We start from the raw sequence: 23,857 nt of genomic DNA, 5'->3' as shown, positions 1-23,857 counted from the left end.
AATTGCATCTTTGCTGTATACCATATACAAAATTAACTCAATAGATCAAAGGCCCCAAATTGTAAAACTCTTAGAACACATAGGGAAAAAGCTTTATGATATTGAATTTGGCAGTAATTTCTTGGATATGGTACCAAAAGCCCAGCCAATAAAAGTAAAAATAGATACACTGGACTACATAAAAATAAAAACTTTTGTACATCTCACAACACAATCAACAGAGTGAAAAGGCAACCTACATAATGGGAGAAAATATTTGCAAAACATGTAATTGGTAAGGGGTTAACATCCAGAATATATAAAGAACTCCTACAACTCATTAACAATAAAACAAATAACCTGATTTTTAAATGGGCAAAGGACTTGAGTAGACATTTCACCAAAGAAGATATACAAATGGCCGACAAGCACAGTAGTTTTGATTTGCATTTCCCTAATAATGAAAAGATGCCAACATCCCTCATCATTAGGAAAACGCAAATCAAAACTACAACGAGATATCAGCTTACACTCATCAGATGGCAACTATTAAAAAAAAAATCACAAACTAACAAGAGTTGGCAAGGATGTGGGAAAACTGGAACCTTTGTGCACTGTTGGTGAGAACATAAAACAATGTAGTTTCTACGGAAAGCAGTATAACGATTCCTCCAAAACTTAAAAATAGAATTGCCATGATCCAGCAATTCTGCTTCTGGGTATATGCACAAAAGGATTGAATGCAGAGGCTCAAAGAGATAGATGTACAATCACACTCATAGCAGCATTTTCCACAATAGCCAAGAGGTGAAAGCAATTCGATGTCTATTGAGGAATAAATGCATAAGCAAAATATGGTATATCTATACAACAAAATATTCTTCAGCCTAAAAAGAAACGAAATTCAGCAATATGCTACAACATGGATGAACCTTGAGGGCATTATGCTAAGTGAAATAAACCTGTCACACAGAGATGCAAAACTGTATGATTCCACTTATATAAGGTACTTAGAGTAATCAAAATCATACTGACAAAAAGAATAGTGGTTGCCAGGGACTTGGAGAGTGAAATGGAGTGTTGTGGGGAGGTTTGTATTTTTTGTTTGTTTTCTTGAAACATGGTCTTGCTTTGTCATCCAGGCTGGAGTACAGTGATGCAATCATAGCTCACTACAGCTTTGACCTCTCGGGTCAAGTGATCCTCCTACTTTAGCCTCCTGAGTAGCTGGGACTACAGGCATGCACCACGATACCTGGCTAATTTTTTTTGAGATGGGGTGGGCGGGGGGGGGGGGTCTTCCGATGTCGCCCAGCCTGGTCTTGAACTCCTGGGCTCAGAAGTTAGCCAGTCATGGAGGTGCATGCCTGTGGTCCAAGCTACTCAGGAGGCTGAGATGGGAGGATCATTTGAGCTCGGGAGGTCGAGATTACAGTAAGCTATGATCCCACTATTGCACTCCATTCTCCCATCTCTGCCTCCCAAAGTGCTTGGATTACAGGCATGAGTCACTGAACCTGGCCTGAATTGTTTAATGGTTACAGGATTTCTGTTTTACAAGAGTTCTAGAGCTGGACTGTGGTGATGACTGTACAACAATGTGAAAACTTAACACTGAACTGTACATTTTAAAAAACGTTAAGGTGGACGGGCATGATGGCTCATGCCTGTTATCCCAGAACTTTAGGAGGCCGAAGCGGGTGGTCACTTGAGCTCAGGAGTTCGAGACCAGCCTGGCCAACATGGTGAAACCCTGCCTCAACTAAAACTACAAAAATTAGCTGGGCATGGTAGCAGGTGCTTGAAATCCCAGCTACTTAGGAGGCTGAGGCAGGAGAATCACTTGAACCCAGGAGGTGGAGGTTGCAGTGAGCCGAGATCCCACCATTGCACTCCAGCCTGGGCAACAGAGCAAGACCCCATCTAAAAAAAAAAAAAAAAAGGTTAAGACAGCAAATTCAGTACATTTTATGTTATGTATTTTTTATCATAATTTTTTTTTAAATCCCGGTTTCAGTTACAGAACAGAATATAAATATTATAAACTCTGACAGGCTAAAACTGAGCATCCCGTGGACAGATGTCAAGAGTTAGGGTGGAGGGGGCGGAAGAGAGGTGAAGGATGAGTTACAGCATTGATCTTCTCATCCTCCATAAGAGAAAGTTCACTGATGCCATCTAAAGTTGGAAAACATAGGCAGCAGAGGGTAAGTGTATTATTTAGAGTGGTAAAGATAGCTATAAGTGGGGCTAAAAACAACCACGTAACTAAAAAAAAAAAAAAAAAAAAAAAAAAACCGCGAGTACAAGCCAAATTTCTTCCTGAGCAAATTCCAAAGTCAATTTTATACTATGTAAAGTTGATATCTCCAGAAGCGGCAGCAATAAATATATGATGGGAATTACAGTGGTGAGAAAAATTCCAAAATGCATTAACAGCTATTCCACGGTGGCAGAATCGTGTCAGTTTCGAGGTGGGATCAAGCTTCTATGAGATGCAGTGCCTGTTCCTGCCCCATCAGTGCCCCCCGTACCCAAGCCGTATCTCAGTAATTCCCTCTTTCCCATCTACCGACTCCATTTCCAGAACTTTCATTATTTGAAATAACCCACCATCCAGCTCCAGAACTCTTTTCATTGTGTAAAACTGAAACTCTGTAACCGTTAAACAACTTGGGCTGGTTCTTCAAGACCTGCCGAATTATTACCTTTCTGGAGGGGTCCCTTCAAGACTCCCTCCTGCTCCTTTGTGAACCTCAGTCCTGTATTCCTCAATCCTAGAACTTGTCTTACTCTGGTAGCTAAGTGTATTCCTCACCCCCTAAAAGCTATCCTTGATAGCTAAGGCTGCACGCCTCCGGGTACCAGGGACGCGGCTTCAGCCTCAGTCTTCTATGGCTTAGGAATAAGAACCATGTCAGGGGCCAGGCGCAGTGGCTCTTGCCTGTAATCCCAGCACTTTGGGAGGCCGAGGCGGGCAGATCATGAGGTCAGGAGATCAAGACCATCCTGGCTAACACGGTGAAACCCCGTCTCTACTAAAAACACAAAACATTAGCCAGGCGAGGTGGCGGGCGCCTGTAGTCCCAGCTACTCGGGAGGCTGAGGCAGGAGAATGGCGTGAACCCGGGAGGCGGAGCTTGCAGTGAGCCGAGATTGCTCCACCGTACTCCAGCCTGGGTGACAGAGCGAGACTCTGTCTCAAAAAAAAAAAAAAAAAAAAAAAAAAAGAACCGTGTCAGGGAGTTGTAGAAGTGTGAAGTGTCCAGTTTTATAGGAAGATGGTTTGAAGATAACAGATTCACAATGGCTAAAGAGCTCTTTGTGTGGCTGGATTACATATTAATTTTTTCTGTATTATTCTCATTATTTTTTCAAATTTCCTACAATGATTTTTTTATTATTTCATTTTTAAAAGTTACACTCCCTCCAAAACAAACACACAAACAAACAAAAAAACACACACAAAAACATTTAGTATAGCACCTGGCATAGAACGGCCTCAACAAATGCTAATTCAATCTTCTTACCCCTCCATACAGACGGGGTTTTTTTGGTTTGTTTGTTTTTGTTTTGTCTTGTTTTACTCTTTGGGGTCAGGGACACCTTTGTCAACCCCATGAAAGCTGTAAACACCTTCCCCATAAGCAATTGTGCACACAAGCACACACACACACAAAAAACGTTTTTCACGTGATTGTTTTATGGTAAAATAAATAAATGAGTGAATGAATGAATGAACAAATATATAAATGAAGAGATCTACAAAGCCACAGAAACAGCATTCCCTCAGGCTCCCCCAGCATAACCTTAAGTAGCAGAAGTCAAGGCCAGCTAGGTGCCATAATCCAAGTACTTTGGGAGACTGAGGCAGGAGGATCACTTGCATCCAGGAGTTTGAGACCAGCCTGCGCAACACAGCGAGACCCCCATCTCTGCAAAAAATAAAAAATGATCCAGGCATGGTGGTGCGCACCTGTAGTCCCAACTACTCGAGAGGCTGACTTGAACTTGGGAGGTCAAAGCTGTTGTGAGCTGTGATCCTGCCACTGCACTCCAGCCTGGATGACAGAGTGAGATCCTGTCTCAAAAAAAAAAAAAAAAAAAAAGTCAAGGCCAATAAATACAGGCGAGAAACAATGTCCAGGCCAAGGTTTAGTGGAATCCCTCATGCCCTGGTCCCCAGAGGGCTTTGGCCGCTGTCACCATACTCCATGGAGGATGCAGACACACTCTAAGCTCACCTGCTCTGTAAACGTCCTCTCTCTCCTGAGGTCAACCCAAGGGAACCACCAGGACCCATAAGGGCTTGCTTCAGACTCAAAATAGCCCCAGGCATTCACAAAGTTCAGGAATGTGTTCAGAGAAAGGTGAAGGATGGGCTGAAGGGGTTGGGAATGCAGAGAAAAATCTTCTTAGTGAACTAGAATTCCTGTCTGGTGCCAAGAACAAACTGGGAATTCCCAAAATACTTCCTTTTGTTTTTTCCTCTTTAGCATCCGTGCCCTTCCCAAGACTCCTGGCATCTGACAAAAGCTGCCAAAACTCTATTTTCAGATGTTATGCAAATCATCTCCCCACCCCTGCCTCCCTGGAGAGCCCAACGGAGCAATGAGCAGACAATAAGTGAGGAGTGGGGAGGCCGTCCTGGCAGAGCAGAATCTAGAAGGCAGCGAGAGTGTCATGGGGTTGGGGGTTCAGCTAACTACTGCCATGGCTGCCCGTAATAAAGTGCAAACTGGGAGGAGGTGGGCAGCAGACGCCCAGATCACCCAAACTAATGTCATTCAGCTCTTCTAATTTCTGCAGGGCCCTGTCAAAGTGGGCTTGTCTGTTTCCAGGCACGACTCCTGGCAGTTATTATTAAATAACCCTCCTCCCAGGGTTATTTACCGCCACCAAGAACAAAAGAGGAAGGAAGTGGCAACTAAGAGGCCTGAGACTTCAAGGTTTGCTCCTGGACTTCCTGTACCAAAAACTTGTGGTCGTCCCTGAAACTAAGGGATAAGGGGAAACCGTATATTCCAAAGAGCGTGCGCCCTTCCCATACCAAACAATCCCCAGAGGCACAAATAATACTAATAACTACCACTATTTATGTTTATTGAGTGCTTACTGTGCTCTCCACACCTTCCTAAGCTTTTCACTCCCCTCCAATCCTGTAAGGGAGATACTATTGTGCCCATTTTGTAGATGCAGAAACAGGGGTCAAAATTTATCCAAAGCCACACTGTGGAAAGGGAAGAGCCAGACTCTCCCCCTGGGGATGGGGTTCCGGAGCACCTCACTGTACTGCCTCGCTAGTAGCAGGGATGGCAAGGAAAGCAGAAAAACCCGGGCTGGTGTTCTCTGCAGCCCTCCCAAAGGGTCCCTCGTCCCTCTCCAGAGGCTACCTGGGTCAGACCTTAGGATCCACACGGCCTTAGGAGCCATCGGGGCAGCTGTGGTCCAGAGGCCACTGGTTCTCCTACTCAGAGACTCTTGGGGCAGGTTTTGGGTGCTACAGTCAGTCCCCTTTCTTCCTCCCTGTCACATCCACACCTGCACCAGGCTGGCTCTGGGGCCCCAAAGCAGGGGCTCCATGCCCAGCTGCAGATCCCGTGTGTTAGGCTGGCTCACAAGTGGTCATGTACCGTGAGGCAGGGCCAAGCCCATCTCCTGTGATCCCCACCCCCAGGCCTGGCTTTCTCACGCAGGTCCCTGTGGGAGAAGTTCCAGCTCCTCCACTCAGGCAGGTGCAAGGAACAGAGTGGACACTGACAATCATTCTGCATTTCGGGCAAGGAATCCTCCCTCCCCACTCAGTCTCACACATATGCACGCACCCCAAAACTCCTTATTTCCTGGGGACCACAATGGCTCTCCTTATCCGACAGAAGAACAAAGCCTTTTTAAGACTCAGCCTGTAGGATCAGCGCCAGCCTCTTTCCAGGCACTTGTAAGAATCCCTTTCATTACCATCAGCTCCTCTTTCTGCCATGGCCGTGTTGTAAGGCTTTTCTTGAAGCTCCCTTTTCTCTCCCTGCACCTTGGACTTGTGCTTCTCCAACCCCTGTCGCTCTTTCAGTTCGGCTCTTCCTGCTTTTGTCCTTCCTTTCATGGTTAACATTGATCTCTGCCCAGTGGGTTTTGTGAAGTTTCCTGGTATGAATCTTTCATCTTCAACCTCCCTTATCTGTGGTTATTTTAATAGTAGCACCCTGTGGGAGGATCCATTCTCACTCCTCACACCTAAAAAGTTCCTTTCTGATGCATCAGATCTACCCAATTTCTATAAACATCGATTCATCAATCTGTTTACTTTGTTGACTTTACCCTCCTTCTAGTCTTGTTCAACATTACATCCCTAGGCCGGGCGCTTTGGCTCACAGCTGTAATCCCAGCATCATCTGAGGTCAGGAGTTCAAGACTAGCCTGACCAACATGGCGAAACCCCGTCTCTACTAAAAATACAAAAATTAGCCAGGCATGGTGGTGGGCACCTGTAATCCCAGCCACTCGGGAGGCTGAGGCACGAGAATCACTTGAACCCCAGAGGTGGAGATTGCAGTGAGCCAAGATTGTGCCACTGCACTCCAACCTGGGCGACAGAACGAGACTCTATCTCAAAAAACAAACAAACAAACAAAAAAAGACGACAAAAAATTACATCCCTAGTATCTGAGACAGTGCCAAGCATACAGTAGCGACTCGATAAATATTTCCAGAATGTGTTAAATCCTCTTCTGTAAAATGGGGTTCTCAGTCGTATCTACCTCGGGGTTCTTGGGAAGAGTAGATGAGTTAATACATATAAAGCACCTGGAACTGTGTCTGGCATGAAGTGAGTTTTCTATACATGTGATCTATGGTCGTCATTATTCACCGCAAATCTAGTGTGTACTAGAAGGGGAGAGATGGGAAAGACATAATTTCAGCAGGTGAGGCAGCCCGACAAGCTGCTACAGAGAGGCAGGAATGAGAGACTGTAGGAGCTCTAGGATTAGAGCAATGATCCCCCACCTGCAGGAGCTGGGAAAGGCCAAGCTGGGGATTGAAGGCGGACTCGGAGGTGGTGAGATGAGAAGTGGGAAAGGGAGTTTCGGGCACGTCACTGAAGTGCAGAGAGGGAGGTTGAGGAAGGCTGGAAAGGTACTTTCAGACTAGACTGGTGAAGACTAAGCACATTACACTGAGCGTATGATTAAAATAAAACAGAGGAAGCCATCCACATGGGCTATTCAGGACTCTGTCCTCAAAATATCCCGAAATTAGACTCTCCCTTTCCCGGACTAATCTCAAGGTCCAATAGAACTTCCTCTTTTCAGAAGCATGGCTGGAATTTCACAAGGGAACAGTCATTTTTTTCTAAACCTGCTCTCTGAAACTGGTGATTTTTCAACTATTTTTAAGGTATGTATTGATATGACAGAACTTAAGACTATCATTAAAAAGGATTTTAGGCAGAGTGGAGTACAGTCCACAATCAAAGCAATATGACCAGATTAGAAGCATCATAGATTTTCATTTGCCAGACTTTCTGCCTTTCAAAGTAAAAGCCTCTTGAGACAAAGTCTCAATAATTCACTTATTCAACAAATATTTAATGAACATCTATGTGCTAGGCACTATTCTGGAATTTGGGGCTAAATAACTGAACAAAACAGCATAAAATCCATGCCTTTATGGAGCTTGATTCTAGGGGTGAACCTTTTTTTTTTTTTTTTTTGAGACGGAGTCTTGCTCTGTCGCCCAGGCTGGAGTGTAGTGGCGCGATCTCGGCTCACTGCAAACTCCGCCTCCTGGGTTCACGCCATTCTCCTGCCTCAGCCTCCGGAGTAGCTGGGACTACAGGCGCCCGCCACCGCGCCCGGCTAATTTTTTGTATTTTTACTAGAGACGGGGTTTCACTGTGTTAGCCAGGATGGTCTCGATCTCCTGACCTCGTGATCCACCCGCCTCAGCCTCCCAAAGCACTGGGATTACAGGCGTGAGTCACTGCGCCCAGCCAGGGTGAATCATTTTTAACTCACTACTAATAAAGGCATATGTGGGATCTTTGCCACAACAATATCTTGAATTTCCTATAAAGAGAGTTAATGCATTAAAACTTAAGCCAAGGCCGGGTGGGGTGGCTCACATCTGTAATCCTAGCACTTTGGGAGGTGGAGGCAGGAGGATTACTTGAGGTCAGGAGTTCAAGACCAGCGTGGGCAATATAGAGAGACCCTGTCTCTACAAAAAAAAAAAAAAAAAAAAAAACATTAGCCATGTGTGGTGGTGCACACCTATATAGTCCCAGCTATCCAAGAGGCTGAGGAGGGAGGATTCCTTGAACCCAGGAGTTCAAGGCTGCAGTGAGCTGTGATCATGCCACTCTACTCCAGCCTGGGCAACAAAGCCAAACCTCATCTCCAAAAACAAACAAATAAACAAACAAAAACTTAAACCAAGAGTCGTATGGAAGGTAGAAGAAATTAAGAAAACTTGGTCAGGCGTGGTGGCTCCCACCTGTAATCCCAGCACTTTGGAAGGCCAAGGTGAGCAGATCACTTGAGCCCAGGAGTTCGAGACAAACCTGAGCAACACGGCGAAACCCCACCTCTACAAAAAATACAAAAATTAGTTGGGCACAGTGGCATGTGCCTGTAATCCCAGCCACTTGGGAGAGGCTGAGACAGAAGAATTGCTTGAGCCCAGGAGGCAGAGGTTGCAGTGAGCCGAGATTGCGCCACTGCACTCCAGCATGGGCGACAGGAGTGAAAGCCTGTCTCAAAAAAATAAAAAGGAAAACTCAAGTAGGAATATGGCAAGATGAATCCTTTCATCAACCCATTCCCCCATTTCTGGTTTCCCATACTTGGTTCTATCCAAAGTCAGATCCACATTCTTACCTTTTTCCCCACGGCATCCTTCAGCCAAACACTGGCAGACCTCACCAGTTAGGATGTGTTCAGTTGCAAGTATCAGAGAACTCAACAACAAAGGTTTAAATGATGTGGACATTTGTTGAAAGTGGTCTCTGTTTGCCTGAGCAGCCCAACTATATCATCTTGGCTTTTTTTTTTTTTTTCTTTTTGAGACAGTTTCACTCTCGTTGCCCAGGCTGGAGTGCAATGGTGCCATCTCAGCTCACAGCAACCTCTGCCTCCTGGGTTCAAGTGACTCTCCTGCCTCAGCCTCCCAAGTAATTGGGATTACAGGCATGTGCCACCATGCCCAGGTAATTTTGTATTTTTAGTAGAGACGGGGTTTCTCCGTGTTGGTCAGGCTGGTTTCGAACTCATGACCTCAGGCGATCTGCCTGCCTCGGCCTCCCAAAGTGCTGGGATTACAGGAGTGAGCCACAGCGCCTGGCCTCTTTTATTTTTCCTTCCTTCCTTCCTTCCTTCCTTCCTTCCTTCCTTCCTTCCTTTCTTTCAGACAGGGTCCTCCTGTGTTGCCCAGGCTGAAGTAGCTCACTATAGCCTTGAGCCCCTGGGCTCAGGCAATCCTCCTGCCTCAGCCTCCTGAGTAGGTCAGACTAAAGGCACATGCCACCATACCTGGCTAATTTTTTTTTTTTTTAATTTTGTTGTAGAGACAGGGGCTCACCATGTCATCCAGTCTCACCTCGAACTCCTGAACTCAAGCAATCCTCTGCCTCAGTCTCCCAAAGTACTGGGATTACAGGTATCAGCCATCATGCCTGGCCCGGCCTGCATCTTTTTACCTTTCTACTCTTCCATTCTTAGTGTTTTGGTTTTTCTTCCACATGCTTGCAACATCATGGCCACAGGGTGACTGCTATACCTCTAGACATCACCTCTGCATGGGAAAAAGGAGGGAAAGGTAACATCTCAACTTATCTCCTATGTAAGGAAAAAACATGTTCCCAGAAGCCCCAAGTAGACTTCCTCTTCTTCCATTGGCCTGAGTCAGGTCACATGATCACATCTAGCCCAAGGGAGATTGGGAAATTCTGTACTTGAATTTTGTCCTTCCACAAGTAGAGGTAGCAAGAGAAAGAAGGGGGTCAGAACTGGGTCGTGTAGGCAACCGACAGTGTCTGCCAGAAAAGCCCTCACAGAGAACCACAAGACATCAGGCTGAAGATTGCGCAAGCCATCTTAGGCTGGGAAATTTTTTAAAAGCTTTTAAAAATTGGCACATTTTAGGCTGAGTCCAAACATTGTGAGTTAGACCAGAACTAGGCCAGTCTTGGGAAAAAGTCTAGGCTGGAAACTCCCAACTGTAGGAAAAGCTTCTATGTTCAGATGCACGGCTGCAGGCTCTGCAACACAGCCAGAAAGTCAGAGAACACGGATGATGGGTTATATTGCGGAGTAAGGCAGAAGTATTATGCTAATGTGGCTCATTAGTTGCTAAAAATTAAAAGCGAGAAGCTGGGCGCGGTGGCTCACGCCTGTAATCCCAGCACTTTGGGAGGCCAAGGCAGGCGGATCACGAGGTCAGGAGATTGAGACCGTCCTGGCTAACACGGCGAAACCCCGTCTCTACTAAAAATACAAAAAATTAGCCGGGCGTGGTAGTGGGCACCTGTAGCCCCAGCTAATCGGGAGGCTGAGGCAGGAGAATGACGTGAACCTGGGAGGCAGAGCTTGCAGTGAGCCGAGATCGTGCCACTGCTCTCTAACGTGGGCAACAGAGCGAAACTCTGTCTCAAAAAAAAAGAAAAAAAAAAAATTAGCCGGGTGTGGTGGTGGGCACCTATAATCCCAGCTACTCGGGAGGCTGAGGCGGGAGAATTGCTTGAACCTGGGAGGTGGAGGTTGTAGTGAGCTGAGATTGTGCCACTACACTCCAGCGGGGCAACAGAGCAAGACTCCATCTCAAAAAAAAAGGAGCTAGAGGAAAACCAACTCACATCTCACATCTCGTCTTGATCACATAAGACCGTTGACTCAGGATACAATTTCATGAGATATAAGAATGGGATTGAGGAATAAAGTTCACTTTCCCATCAAGTGTGATCTTTTCCCTGACCAGCTGAATAACATCTTTTATCCCAGTCACATAAACACTTGCCTCCACCATCATTATGAGTCAAAGTGTCTCATTCATGCCAACTCATGGGGCTTTGAGCTCCCACACATGAAAAGTTGGAAAGTGACAAACCAGTCAAAACAGAAGTTTGGCATCACACAGTAAAAAGGAAAATGAAAACCTCAAACGAAGTTTTGTGTGTGTCTCTTCACATGTGTTTGTGAGAAAACACACCCACACATAATGTCGAAAGGCCACACTGACCTGATTGCATCCTAAGCCCTGGCCTCTCTCTGTAGCTCTGACCACATTCAAAGGTCTTAATTCGACAAGTGTTTATGGATTTCTACAATGACTTTCTTTCATCTGGTCAAGTTAAACCAAGTTGTTCTGTGAAGAGAACACAATTCGTCATCATGCTGCTGTGTTTGGAGACAATTTTGGGAAAATGAGCTCCATTCCCTGCATGCTGTGAATTTACTCCTCTGTTCATCCATCCACCCATCTACTCATCCTCCCATCCACCTATCTTTCCACCCATCTATCCATCCATCTACTTTTCCATCCATTTATCCATCTATCTATCCATCAATCCATGCCACAAATAAATCCATTCATTTCCTTGGGGCTTTCGCTATCCTATCTTCTTCCTTGCTTAGCAGAGAAGCAGTTGCACTCTGTTAAGCCTTCACTTTTCACATGGAATGCCTTGCCCACTTCTTCATTTTGTGAAATCCCACTAATCCTTAAAATCCAAGTTGAGCTCTCTTTTGGAAGACCCTTCTTGGACCTCCACTGTGAGACCATTGTGTTCTATCTTAATTCTTGTTGTACTTATGTTTTGTGTTCTTTTATTTTTATTTTTACTGATTTATTTATTTATTTACTTACTTACTTACTTACTTATTTATTGAGACAGAGTCTTGCTCTGTCGCCCAGGCTGGAGTGCAGTGGCGAAATCTCGGCTCACTGCAAGCTCCGCCTCCTGGGTTTACACCATTCTCCTGCCTCAGCCTCCCGAGTAGCTGGGACTACAGGCGCCTGCCACCACGCCCGGCTAATTTTTTGTATTTTTAGTAGAGACGGGGTTTCACTGTGTTAGCCAGGGTAGTCTAGATCTCCTGACCTCGTGATCCGCCCGCCTCAGCCTCCCAAAGTGCTGGAGTTACAGGCGTGAGCCACCCCACCCAGCCTGTGTTCTTTTATTATGTAGTAAATTGCTGTCTTCAACATCTCTTCACTGTTATATTGCAATGCTCTTGTCTCTTTTAATGGAAATATTCTGCATTATTTCTTATCTCCGCAAGTATATTGTAAACACTGTGAGAAGGGAGACTCTGGTTTTTACTTCTTTGCAACCTTCCTTCACAGCTGGCTTCTTGCCCAGTATTATGCAAATTATAGGCATCCAACAAATATATATACATTAACTGGGTGCATAGTTTCCTCATCTGAGAAGTGGGGACAACGTTGGTGTTATAGAAATATTGTGGGAATATAGAAATATTGTACAACGGCTCATGCCTGTAATCCCAGTACTTTAGGAGGCCAAAGTGGGCAAATGGCTTGAGCCTAGGACTTCGAGACCAGCCTGGGCAATATAGTGAGACCTCATCTGTACAAAAATTTAAAAATTAGCCAGGCTTGGTGGCACGTACTTGTAGTCCCAGCTACTTGGGAGACTGAGGTGGGAGGATCACTTGAGCCTGGGAGGCAGAGGTTGCAGTGAGCTGTGATGGTGCCACTGCACTCCAGAATGGGCAACAGAGCAGGACCCTGTCTCAAAGTAAATTAATTAATTAATTAATTAATATTTTAAAATAAGTATTGTGTTAATTGAGATAGCATATATTAAAAAGCTCATGAACTGCAAAATCCTAAAGACATTATTACTGACAATAATACTGTTTATTTGTAATAAAAATAAATAACAGTTAACAACCACATGCTAAGTTACCTACAATCTGAATGAATTCATGAACATTTCATTAGTACTTACAGGATCATTTTGTCCTGTACAAGGCACAGGCACTAGAGCTAGAAGGTGGATGGAACACAGTCATTGTCTTTAAGGGGCTCGTGTTTTAACGAAGAGGCAGAAACGTAAGTGGCCTGTGATTGTATATGAGGCTGCAGAAAGCACCATACCACAGACACCCACCATAACACAGACACAAAGGGCTCAGAAACGCTTAAGAGATTCCTTAATTCTGCCTGGAGGGATTAGGAAAAAATATGTGGAAGGATTGTCAGTTGAGCTAAACTTGAAAGACGAATAGAAGTATAGTAGATGGAGAAGGAGGAAAAGAATGTTCTAGGAAAGAAAGAACATCGATATGCAGGTGTGTATGGGGAAAAGGAAGCCGGATTGTCTGATGACGACCTGAAGTTTGTTGGGGAAAAGGATCAGAGACTGAGAACCAGGCCTGACCAGTAAACCATGAGCCCATCAGGAGCTTTGTGAACCACATTAAGGAATGTGAGCTTAATTCCAAAGACAATACAAAACCACAGAGGAGGAAAATGATTGGATTTGTATTTCAGCTAAATGACTACCAGTGGCAATGCTCTCTGCTGCAAACAGTAGAAACTCAGTTACAAACCATAAGAACGCGTATTGTCTCACCTAATTGGAAGTTGATGGGTAGGCAGGCTGCAGGCACAGCATAATCAACCCCTCTAATACCCATGCTCCTTTCTTTTTTTTTTTTGAGACGGAGTCTCGCTCTGTCGCCCAGGCTGGAGTGCAGTGGCCAGATCTCAGCTCACTGCAAGCTCCGCCTCCCGGGTTTACGCCATTCTCCGGCCTCAGCCTCCCGAGTAGCTGGGACTACAGGTGCCAGCCACCATGCCCGGCTAATTGTTTTGTATTTTTAGTAGAGACAAGTTTTCACTGTGTTAGCCAGGATGGTCTCGATCTCCTGACCTCGTGATCCGCCCGTCTCGGCCTCCCAAAGTGCTGGGATTACAGGCTTGAGCCACCGCGCCCGGCCCCATGCTCCTTTCATAACACTTACTATTGGCTTTCTTCTTGGATGGTTGTAAAATGGTCATTCCAGTAACCCATCCAGGCACCACTAAATTCTGATGCATCCCCCCAGCGGATACCACTCTCCCATCGCCACCATGTCTCATTAGGTCACACAGCCCTGGGACAAGACAAAGGCATTTGCCAAGGCTATGCTCAAGGAGAAGACAGGAGACAGGGAGATCAACTGAGAAGATAGTGCAGATCACTGGCATAAAGTAATAAAACCCAGACCAGAGATGTAGCTGTGGGCACAAAGAGAGAAAAACAGCTTGCAACGTATCTGATGCGGAAGAGCCAGGAGTTGAGAAATGCTCAAAGCTTCCCACCTTGGGTGTCAAAGTGATTAGTGTTCTGTTGCCTGAGGTAGGTGTCTGGGTGGTCACTTGATGAGATGGTTTGGCTGTGTCCCCACCCACTTCTCATCTGGAATTTTAGCTCCCATAATTCCCATGTGTTGTGGGAGGGATAATTGAATCATGGGGTCAGTTTCCCTCATACTGTTCTCATGGTAGTGAATACATCTCACAAGATCTGATGGTTTTATAAGTGGGAGTTGCCCTGCACAAGCTCTCTCTTGCCTGCCACCATGTAAGATGTGACTTTGCTCCTCCTTGTCTTCCACTATGATTATGAGGGCTCCCCAGTCACGTGGAATTGTGTTAATCAAACCTCTTTCATTTATAAATTACCCAGTCTTAAGTATGCTTCATTAGCAGCGTGAGAACATACTAAAACACTTGGCCTGCCCCGCAAGGCCTTTCAGACAAACACTGCTAAAGAAGATTCTCCCAACATCCCTCTTTCCCGAAGAGCCAATATAGTGCAGTGGTTGAAAGGCTGACTCATGTCATGCCACCTGTTTTCCATGCCTTATAAGCTGAGAACCTGGGGTAAATTCTCATTTCCTCATTTGTGAAATGAGTATAATAATGCTTAGCTCGTAGGTTCTTATGTTAAGATGTGAACATAGAACCTGGCATAGACAAGACATCATGAGATGATAAGGAAGGAGACCAGTTTTAGCCATCGTTTAGTCACTTACTCACTGTATGATCTAATCCAACTACTCAGCCCACCAAACCTTAATTTACTCATCTGTCAAATGGGGGAAATACCTACTCATGGGGTTGCTGAATTAGGGAAATATGGCAAGTGCTAACATGGAATTTTGGTGGGTTTTTTTGGCTGTCCAAATAAGGGAGACAGAGCTCTCTTCCAGAGGAGTGGAAAATCCTAGCTATTCCTCTCCCAGCCTCCCTTGAAGCTGAGGCATGGCCAGGTCACCTAGACTCAGTCAATCATATGTACATGCTCCTCGGCCTTGAATGAGCCTAGAGAGGGGAAATGGAGCAAGGAAAGAGGAACGGGGTGGTGTCAGCAGTGACAGTAATGTGGAATTTCACTGCCAGAGTGGCAGTGGTGCCAGCCTCAATATCCAGTGTCCAGGCCTGAGGGGTCTGGACTGAGTGCACGGTTTGACTTCTAGTGCTATCTTTTTTTCTTTTACTGAACCGGTTCTGTGGAGTGATTTTTGCTGTTCTCTGACTGTAGAGAACCATTTTGTTCCTGCCTACTTGCTCCAGCTGGTTATCAAATCTTTCTGAGAAATCTATGAACTACCCCAGTAGCCTTCAAACGGGTGAGGATTTTTTCTGCTTTAATCAGCTTCAGTCATTTTCTGTGTTTATGACTAGGAATCCTGACGACACCAGTGCCCAGCATAATGCCTAGAACATGGTGGGATATTAATGTTCGTTCTTTTTCCTTCTTGGCTCCTTATTCTGTGGTTGTTTCCTTGCACCCAAGTTTTGTTCTGACTACGTGGTGCAATAATCAGGCGAAAGAAAACTTCTCCTTTGCGAAGAAAACACTCCATTCCATAATCATTTGCTCACTGTTTCCCGTGAAAAATCATTCCACAGCCTAATAAACCTGAGCTGGAGAGAGTGAGCAGCAAGATGATGTTTTAAAATATTTAAAGTTTCGAGGGCAAACATAAACTTGATCACGAAGTCCCAAAGCAATGACAACCAGCGGACATCTGTGAATGGTTAAGAAGCAGAACTGGGGGGAGGAGGGGAGACTAAGAAATAGAATGACTCGTTTGCATGATAATGGTCTCTAGGATTCACAAACTGATGGACCTAATTACCCAGAAGAGGTAGAGTATAAAAATACAGATGAGTTCACGACAGGTTTGTGTATTTCATGGGTACTGGAACCATATTAGGTATCAAAGAGGACGCTGGGGAGTTCCAGGGGACGCACCTTTAATCTTGGGTGAAAACTGCCACTGGTTTTCACAAAACACACTAAGTATGACTCAGAGATGGAATATGGGGCTGACTGTTAGTGAGGAACCACAGAACTCATTTAGTCCACACCTCGTTCCCCGCAATCCCCACCAATCCAACATGGGGATCTCGCCACAGCAGCCTAGGCAAGGAGTTATCAGTCCTTGACCATTCAGCCCCTGCTGAAGTCCTTCAGTGATGAAGCAAACGGTCCCCCCGGCAGAATGAAGTGGTGATATGTTTGCACGTGTTGTTTCTGGCTCCAGAATTCATTCTCCACTCTTACAGAAGCAGCTCTCTCATTCACTTTTGCTCTCTCTCTGAAATGATCTCTTCCCCACTACATAAGATCTTAAAGGGGCCGGGCGCGGGGGCTCACGCCTGTAATCCCAGCACTTTGGGAGGCTGAGGTGGGTGGATCACGAGGTCAGGAGATCTAGACCATCCTGGCTAACAGAGTGAAACCCCGTCTCTACTAAAAATATAAAAAATTAGCCAGGCATGGTGGCACGCGCCTGGAATTCCAGCTACTTGGGAGGCTGAGGCGGGAGAATTGCTTGAACCTGGGAGGTGGAGATTGCAGTGAGCTGAAATGGCACCACTGCACTCCAGCCTGGGCGACAGAGCGAGACTCTGTTTCAAAAAAATAAAAAAGGGCTGGGCACGATGGCTCAAGCCTGTAATCCCAGCACTTTGGGAGGCCGAGGCAGGCGGATCACGAGGTCAGGAGTTCCAGACCAGCCTGGCCACCATGGTGAAACCCCGTCCCTACTAAAAATACAAAAAATTAGCCAGGCATGGTGGCAGGTGCCTGTAATCCCAGCTGCTCGGCAGGCTGAGGCAGGAGAATAGCTTGAACCTGGGAGGCGGAGGTTGCAGTGAGCTGAGATCACACTACTGCACTCCAGCCTGGGCGACAGAGGGAGACTCCGTTTCAAAAAAGAAAACAAAAAAGGGCCAGGCGCAGTGGCTCACACCTGTAATCCCAGCACTCTGGGAGGCCAAGGCAGGCGAATCAGGAGGTCAAGAGTTCAAGACCAGCCTGGCCACTATGGTGAAACCCTGTCTCTACTAAAAATACAAAAAATTAGCCAGGCATGGTGGCAGGTGCCTGTAATCCCAGCTACTCAGGAGGCTGAGGTGGGAGAATAGCTTGAACCTGGGAGGCGGAGGTTGCGGTGAGCTGAGATTGCACCACTGTACTCCAGCCTGGGCAACAGAGCAAGACTCCGTCTCCAAAAAAAAAAAAAAAAATCTTAAAGGGACTGTCAGTGAAGTAGTGCTGGCTTCCCTCAGCCAAGCCAGGTTCATTCATCAGGCTCTTACTCTGTTAACTTTGGATGTTGCGTGCCGTTATGTCAAAACCTTTTGAGGAGAAGCAGGGCTAATTTTTGCCAAGAGCAAAATCCCATTTACTTGTTCCTTCTATCTGGACTCCTAGACGTCTTTTGCTTCCGTCATTTTCCAAACCCAAGTCCCCTCTATGAGCTGCCCCAAATTATAGGATAATTCAAATTATCCTTGAACAATTTTTTTCCTGAATATGTTAACTGGAGTCTATTTCTATTGTTTGCAACCAAAGAACCCTAACAGATTTAACTCATAATGGCAATCGTAACAGTGCCTGGTTGTTAGAAAGTTCTTCCTTATATCAAAACGAACTCTTCCTCCATGGGGTTTTCAGCAGTTTATTCTGGGACTGTCTGCTAGAGCAGTGCTTTGTCAATAGTCTTCATAAGACAAACATTTGGACGTTTGAAGACAAAGTACTTTTCCTTAATTATCTCTTTTTAAAAACATAAATAGTCATGATTTCTCAACAGTTACTTGTAGAACATAGTTTTCAAATCCAACAACATCCTGGGGTCCCTCCTCTGGACCCTTAAAATGTGATTCCCATTAGGAGCATATGAAGAGTGTAATGGGATCATTACTTCTTGCAGTCTCCTAACGTCATAAATGATCACTTTTTAGCATCAACATTATACATTGCTGGATTAGATTGAATGTATTATCAACTAAAACTCATTTTTTAAAACCCATTGCTGCTTCATCATATAAGCAACACATAATCTTTGCAGAAAATTAGAAAATCTAGGGACCAGCGCAGTGGCTCACTCCCATAATCCCAGCACTTTGGGAGGCTGAGGCAGGTGGATCACCTGAGATCAGGAGTTTGAGGCCAGCCTGACCAACATGGTGAAACCCTGTCCCTACTAAAAATACAAAAATTAGCCAGGTGTGGTGGTGCACACCTGTAATCCCAGCTACTCAGGAGGCTGAGGCAAGAGAATCTCTTGAACCCAGGAGGCGGAGGTTGCAGTGAGCCAAGATTGTGCCAGTGCACTCCAGCCTGGGCGACAGAGTGAGACTCCGTCTCAAAAAATAAAGAAAAGAAAAGAAAAGAAAATTAGAAACTCTAAATAAACAAAAGACAAATAGAAAACTCTTACCAACCTCCAACCTCCAATGATATTTACTAGGAACATATTATTTTGAAATCTTCCAGACTATTTTCTATGCTTATTATATTGCATATACATGCTACACAATATTCTGTATTCTCTCTCTATATATATATTCTATGCTTAATAATTCCAGTCTTTTCTACTGGAATTATAATATTCCAATGCATGTTTTATATTTCGCACCCCCTGGATAGACATTTGGGTTATTTATGGGTTTTGCATACTTTATGTCATTTTTGCTACTATAAACAATGCTTGGATAAACATTCTATACATATTTCTACATATACTTGTCTGATGACTTCTTAATAACTGAGAGATGGGCTTGCTAGGTCAAAAGATGTGTTTTCTTATGAAGCTTGTGATTATATTTATACCAAATTACCCTCCAGAAACCAATTTAAACTCCCATCAACAGGTTATAAAAGGCTAAGACTCCTAGAATTTTCACATGAGATCTTGCCAACCCAGCTGCCCTTATGCTATAGCAATAATTGATTTTAAAATAAATGTAATACAGTGAATAATGCAAATACAGGTGACTCACAGCCCCAGTGACATCTTGGGTAACAACCTCTTGAGAGACCATAGAGCTCCCCAGATAAGGTACTGCCAAATTCCTAACCCACTGTGAAATAACAAATAGTTGTTTAAAGATGTTGTGCTTTGGCTGGGCACGGTGGTTCATGCCTATAATCGCAGCACTTTGGGAGGCCAAGGCGGATGGATCACTTGAGCCCAGGAGTTTAAGACTAGCCTGGCCAAAATAGTGAGATCCCATCTCTAAAAAATAAACATTCTTTTTAAATTGACCAGGCGTGGTGGCATGCACCTGTGGTCCCAGCTGCTCGGAAGTCTGTGGTAGGAGGATGGCTTGAGCCCAGGAGGTCAAGGCTGCAGTGAGCCTTGATCGTGCCACTTCACTCCAGCCTGGGCAACAGAACAAGACCCTGTCTCCAAAAAAAAAAAAAAAAAGAGATACTTAAGTTTTGGAGTAATTTTTTATGCAGCAACAAAAAACTAAAACAACATCTTCAGACTTTTTGTATTGGGTTGTTTTTCTTATTATTATTAATTTATAGAATTTTAAAAAATATTCTAGACACTAATCTTTTGTTAGCTATAAGGGACACAAGTATATTCTCTAAACTTTGGCTTGTCTTTTTACTTTATTTATGGTGTTTTTTAACATAATAAAGATTTAATATTTAATATAATCAAAATTACCAGCTTTTTTCCTTTATAGTTTATGCTCTTTGAAGCTGATTTCTGAAATCCTTCACTACCTTAGTGTAAAAAAGATAGTCTTCTAGGCCAGGCGTGGTGGCTCATACCTGTAATCCCAGCACTTTGGGAGGCTGAGGTGAGCGGCTCACTTGAGGTCAGGAGTTCAAGACCAGCCTGCCCAACATGGTGAAACCCCGTCTCTACTAAAAATTAAAAAAAAAATAAAAAAAAAAAAAGCTGGCCGTGGTAGCAGGTGTCTATAATCCCAGCTACTTGGGAGCCTGATTGCAGGAGAATCGCTTGAACCTGGGAGGCAGAGGTTGCAGTGAGCCGAGATTGTGCCATCGCACTCCAGCCTGGGCAATAAGAGCGAAACTCCGTCTCAAAACAAAAAAGGTAGTCTTCTATATTTTCCCTTAAAAGTTTTAAAAGTTATCTTTGTAGTTTACATTCTTTAATCAGCCTGGAAACAGTTGTTGAATTGATTTGGCCAAAACCCTTGTCTCTTTAATTGCTCCACACCCTGGAATTGTCATTCCTACGACCCACTAGTCATTCCTTTACGTGGATCAGCATCCCAGCTCGATCTCTACGTCTTGAGAATCCCTCATCCCCGTAGTCTCAGTACAAAGCAGCGTCTGCCTCTCACTCTGGAAGCTTTTCATTGCTGATACTCTTTCCCGGTCTCTCTTGCAGCAAGACGGTAAGACACATGACTATGACTTAGGATCTGTCAATCAAGACACATTCCTCTTGGACTGCTTGGACTGCGTTGTTTGTTTGTTTGTTGTTGTTGTTGTCTTTTTTGGTTTGTTTTTTGAGATGGAATCTCGCTCTGTCACCCAGGCTGGAGTGCAGGGGCGTGATCTCGGCTCACTGCAATCTCCAACTCCCGGGTTCAAGCAATTCTTCTGCCTCAGCCTCCCTAGAAGGATTACTAGTAGGATTACAGCCTCCCTAGGGAGGATTACTAGTGGGATTACAGGCGCCCACCACAACGCCTGGCTAAGTTTTGTATTTTTAGTAGAGACAGGGTTTCACCATGTTGGGCAGGCTGGTCTTGAACTCCTGACCTTAAGGGATCCGCCCCCGTCCTTGGCTTCCCAAAGTGCTGGGATTACAGGCTTGAGCCACCGTATCCAGCGTCCTCTTGGACTGTGAATGATGCAAAGTGATAACTGATGATGCAACGAGTCATGAGCGATTATGGAGCTGTGCTTTTCCAGCCTGGGTGCCCATTGCAGTCATCTTTAAGTCTTGTTGAAGTGCAGGTTCCTGGGTTCCACCCCAGAGTCTGATTCAGCAGGTCGGGGAAGGGGCGTGAGAATGCGCATGTCTAAGACGCTTCCACGTGATGCTGAGGCTGCTGAGTGGAGGAATACCCTTAGAGTAGAGTAAGATCTTTGGTGACGATTGTGGCAGCGGCAAGACCAGACTCCCAGGACAGCAGAGTTGCTGCTGTACCCAGAGTCAGTGGTGGAAGCTGGGTCAGTTGTGTGGTGGGATTTGGGGCATTGTTTCTGGCTGGGTAGCTGCTGACACGGGTCCTCCAGCCCTCCTGGCAATTCTGTGAGCTACCCCTGCAGTCTCTAAATAGATTCCCTTGCTGCTGAAATCAGCCGGTTCATTTCTGTTGCCTGCAACTAAGAATGCTGGCTGAATCAGGATCCATTCTGTTGTCTTTTAAAACTTCCCTCGAAACCTAAACCATCCTTGAGTCTTCCCGACTTTTCTAGATTTGTATGGTTGTTTTGCATCCCTGGGATTTATGCCACTTAATTCATCTTTGGTACATGTCTGTTAAAATATATATGTTATTTTTTCTTATTTCAAGAATAATATATGCTTACTGCAAACATATTCGGAAAATAAAAGAAAATTCAAAGAAGCAAATTTAAAATCGCTTTTAATCCCACCACCAGAGACAATTGTTGTGAAGAGTTATACTACTTTCATGTTTTTTAATACATATACATACATTTTTTATATATTTGAGATGATACTATACATATTGTTTTATGACTCCTCCTTTTTAAAATTCCAACTATGTAAGTAAATATTTTCCTCTGTCAAAATGTATTCCACAAGATGGTTTGCAATGGGGACATAGCTTCCGGCTTATGAAGTACTGTAATTTATTCAGCTAATCCCTGATATTTGACATGTGGGTTGATTCAAATGGGTCACTATTGTAAATAACACTGCCAACTTCTGATTCAAAAATGGCACATTTTGAATTGGTTAGCAATTCCTACTATAACCTCTCCAAATTCTCAAAACTTTCTTCATTCAACAAATATTTCTTGAATGTCTACCATGTGTCATGCACTGTTCTAATTGCTGAGGATAAAGAAATGAACAAAATAGAGAAAAACCCCTACTTTCATTGTAGCTTACAATGCAGTGGGGTGAACGGTCATAATACTATGTGCCAATAATATATACACAAACATACAATATGTTAATAATATACTAATAATAAAATAATAATGGTGACAGCTACCACTTATGAAATGTTTGCCATCTGCCAGATGTTACGCTAAGCCCTTTCTGTGCAGTTAATCCTGGGGCCCTATTATCATCTCTATTTTTCAGAAAAGACCACTGGTTCTTTAACTTGCTCCCACCCCCACTATTAATGCAGGCAGACCTGGTGCTGAATCAGTTGAATCTGACCTTTCCCCCAAAAACCTCTGATCTTAACCTGTGGCTGCAAGAAGATGCTGCATCATGGAGCGATAGAATCCCAGGTGAGCCTGTGTTTTGTTTTTTCAGTTCATGTCTTTTATTAACTCATACAGTGACTTGTCTTCTGGTTTGTTGAAGCAGTAAGTCAGACAACATTTGCCACAATGATGTCTGTCAAAGTGGCTTGCTATAAACGCTTCAACACCACATTCATTGGAAGGGCACCCCCGACAAAGGCGACTAAGTTTTCCGTTCTCATCCACCTTTTAATATTTCAGGACAGCCAGCTTAACCTTCTTTCTGTTGTGCTTATTCTTCTTAGGAGTGGGGTAAGACTTCTCCTTCCTTTTCTTAGCAGCACCACGGAGTCTCAACACAAAATGAAGAGTAGACTCTTTTTGAATATTGTAGTCAAAGTACGTCCATCTTCCAGTTGCTTGCCAGCAAAGATCGGTCTCTGCCGACCAGGAGGAATTCCTTCCTTAACCTGGATCTTGGCCTTTACATTTTATATCATATCCGAGGGTTCAACCTCGAGGGTGATGGTCTTCCCTGTAAGGGTTATCACGAAAATCTGCATTTTGGTGGCGGGTCCACCGCAGAGGGTGGATCGAAAAGGAAAGGAGAGCCTGTTTTAATGAAGGAAGTAGACCTCAATCTGTGCTTATCAAACTTCACTTCAGCTGTGGACTAAGAAGGCACGGGACTATTCACAGGCAATTCGCCTTCTACCTGTTGACAAATATCAGATCATATTTTGTGCATGAGTGAATTAAGAGAACAACACCATCAAGAGATCTATAAAAAAATACAGAAAGAAAAAAATGCATGATTGGGACACAGAGGAAGAACAAACCACTGGAAACCATCCATTGTCAGATCAATGGGAACATGTTAGGAAACTTTTCTGCCTAGGGCACAGAAAGCCATGGCCTTTCTGAAACAAAAAATCATTAGGAGAAAACAAACTCAGATGAAAAGGCAGCAGGCTTAGATAAATGAAAGTGGCATTAAAAGGGTAATAAAGAAGGATTATAAGGAAACAAAAAACAAAAGCAGATTAAAATTCGTAATTCTCTCATAAAGGGTAGAATTGATACTGCCAAAAAAAAAAAATACAATCAGACAATACCTTATATTGGTGAGGACCTGAGACAGCTGGAACTTCTTTTCCTTGAGACGGAGCTGTCGCCCAGGCTGGAGTG

At 44.4% G+C, this 23,857-nt stretch overlaps 1 pseudogene; it reads right to left on the bottom strand.

Annotated features, from left to right (window-relative positions):
• Positions 1–20,318: 20,318 nt before the first annotated feature.
• LOC110741557 lies at positions 20,319–23,609 on the bottom strand (annotated as a pseudogene).
• Between the last annotated feature and the right edge of the window lie 248 nt (positions 23,610–23,857).

The sequence above is a fragment of the Papio anubis genome, chromosome 17 (genome assembly GCF_008728515.1).
Source record: "Papio anubis isolate 15944 chromosome 17, Panubis1.0, whole genome shotgun sequence".
Lineage (NCBI taxonomy): Eukaryota > Metazoa > Chordata > Mammalia > Primates > Cercopithecidae > Papio > Papio anubis.
Note: the sequence above shows the minus strand (reverse complement) of the source record. Positions and strands in the feature narration are given on the sequence as shown.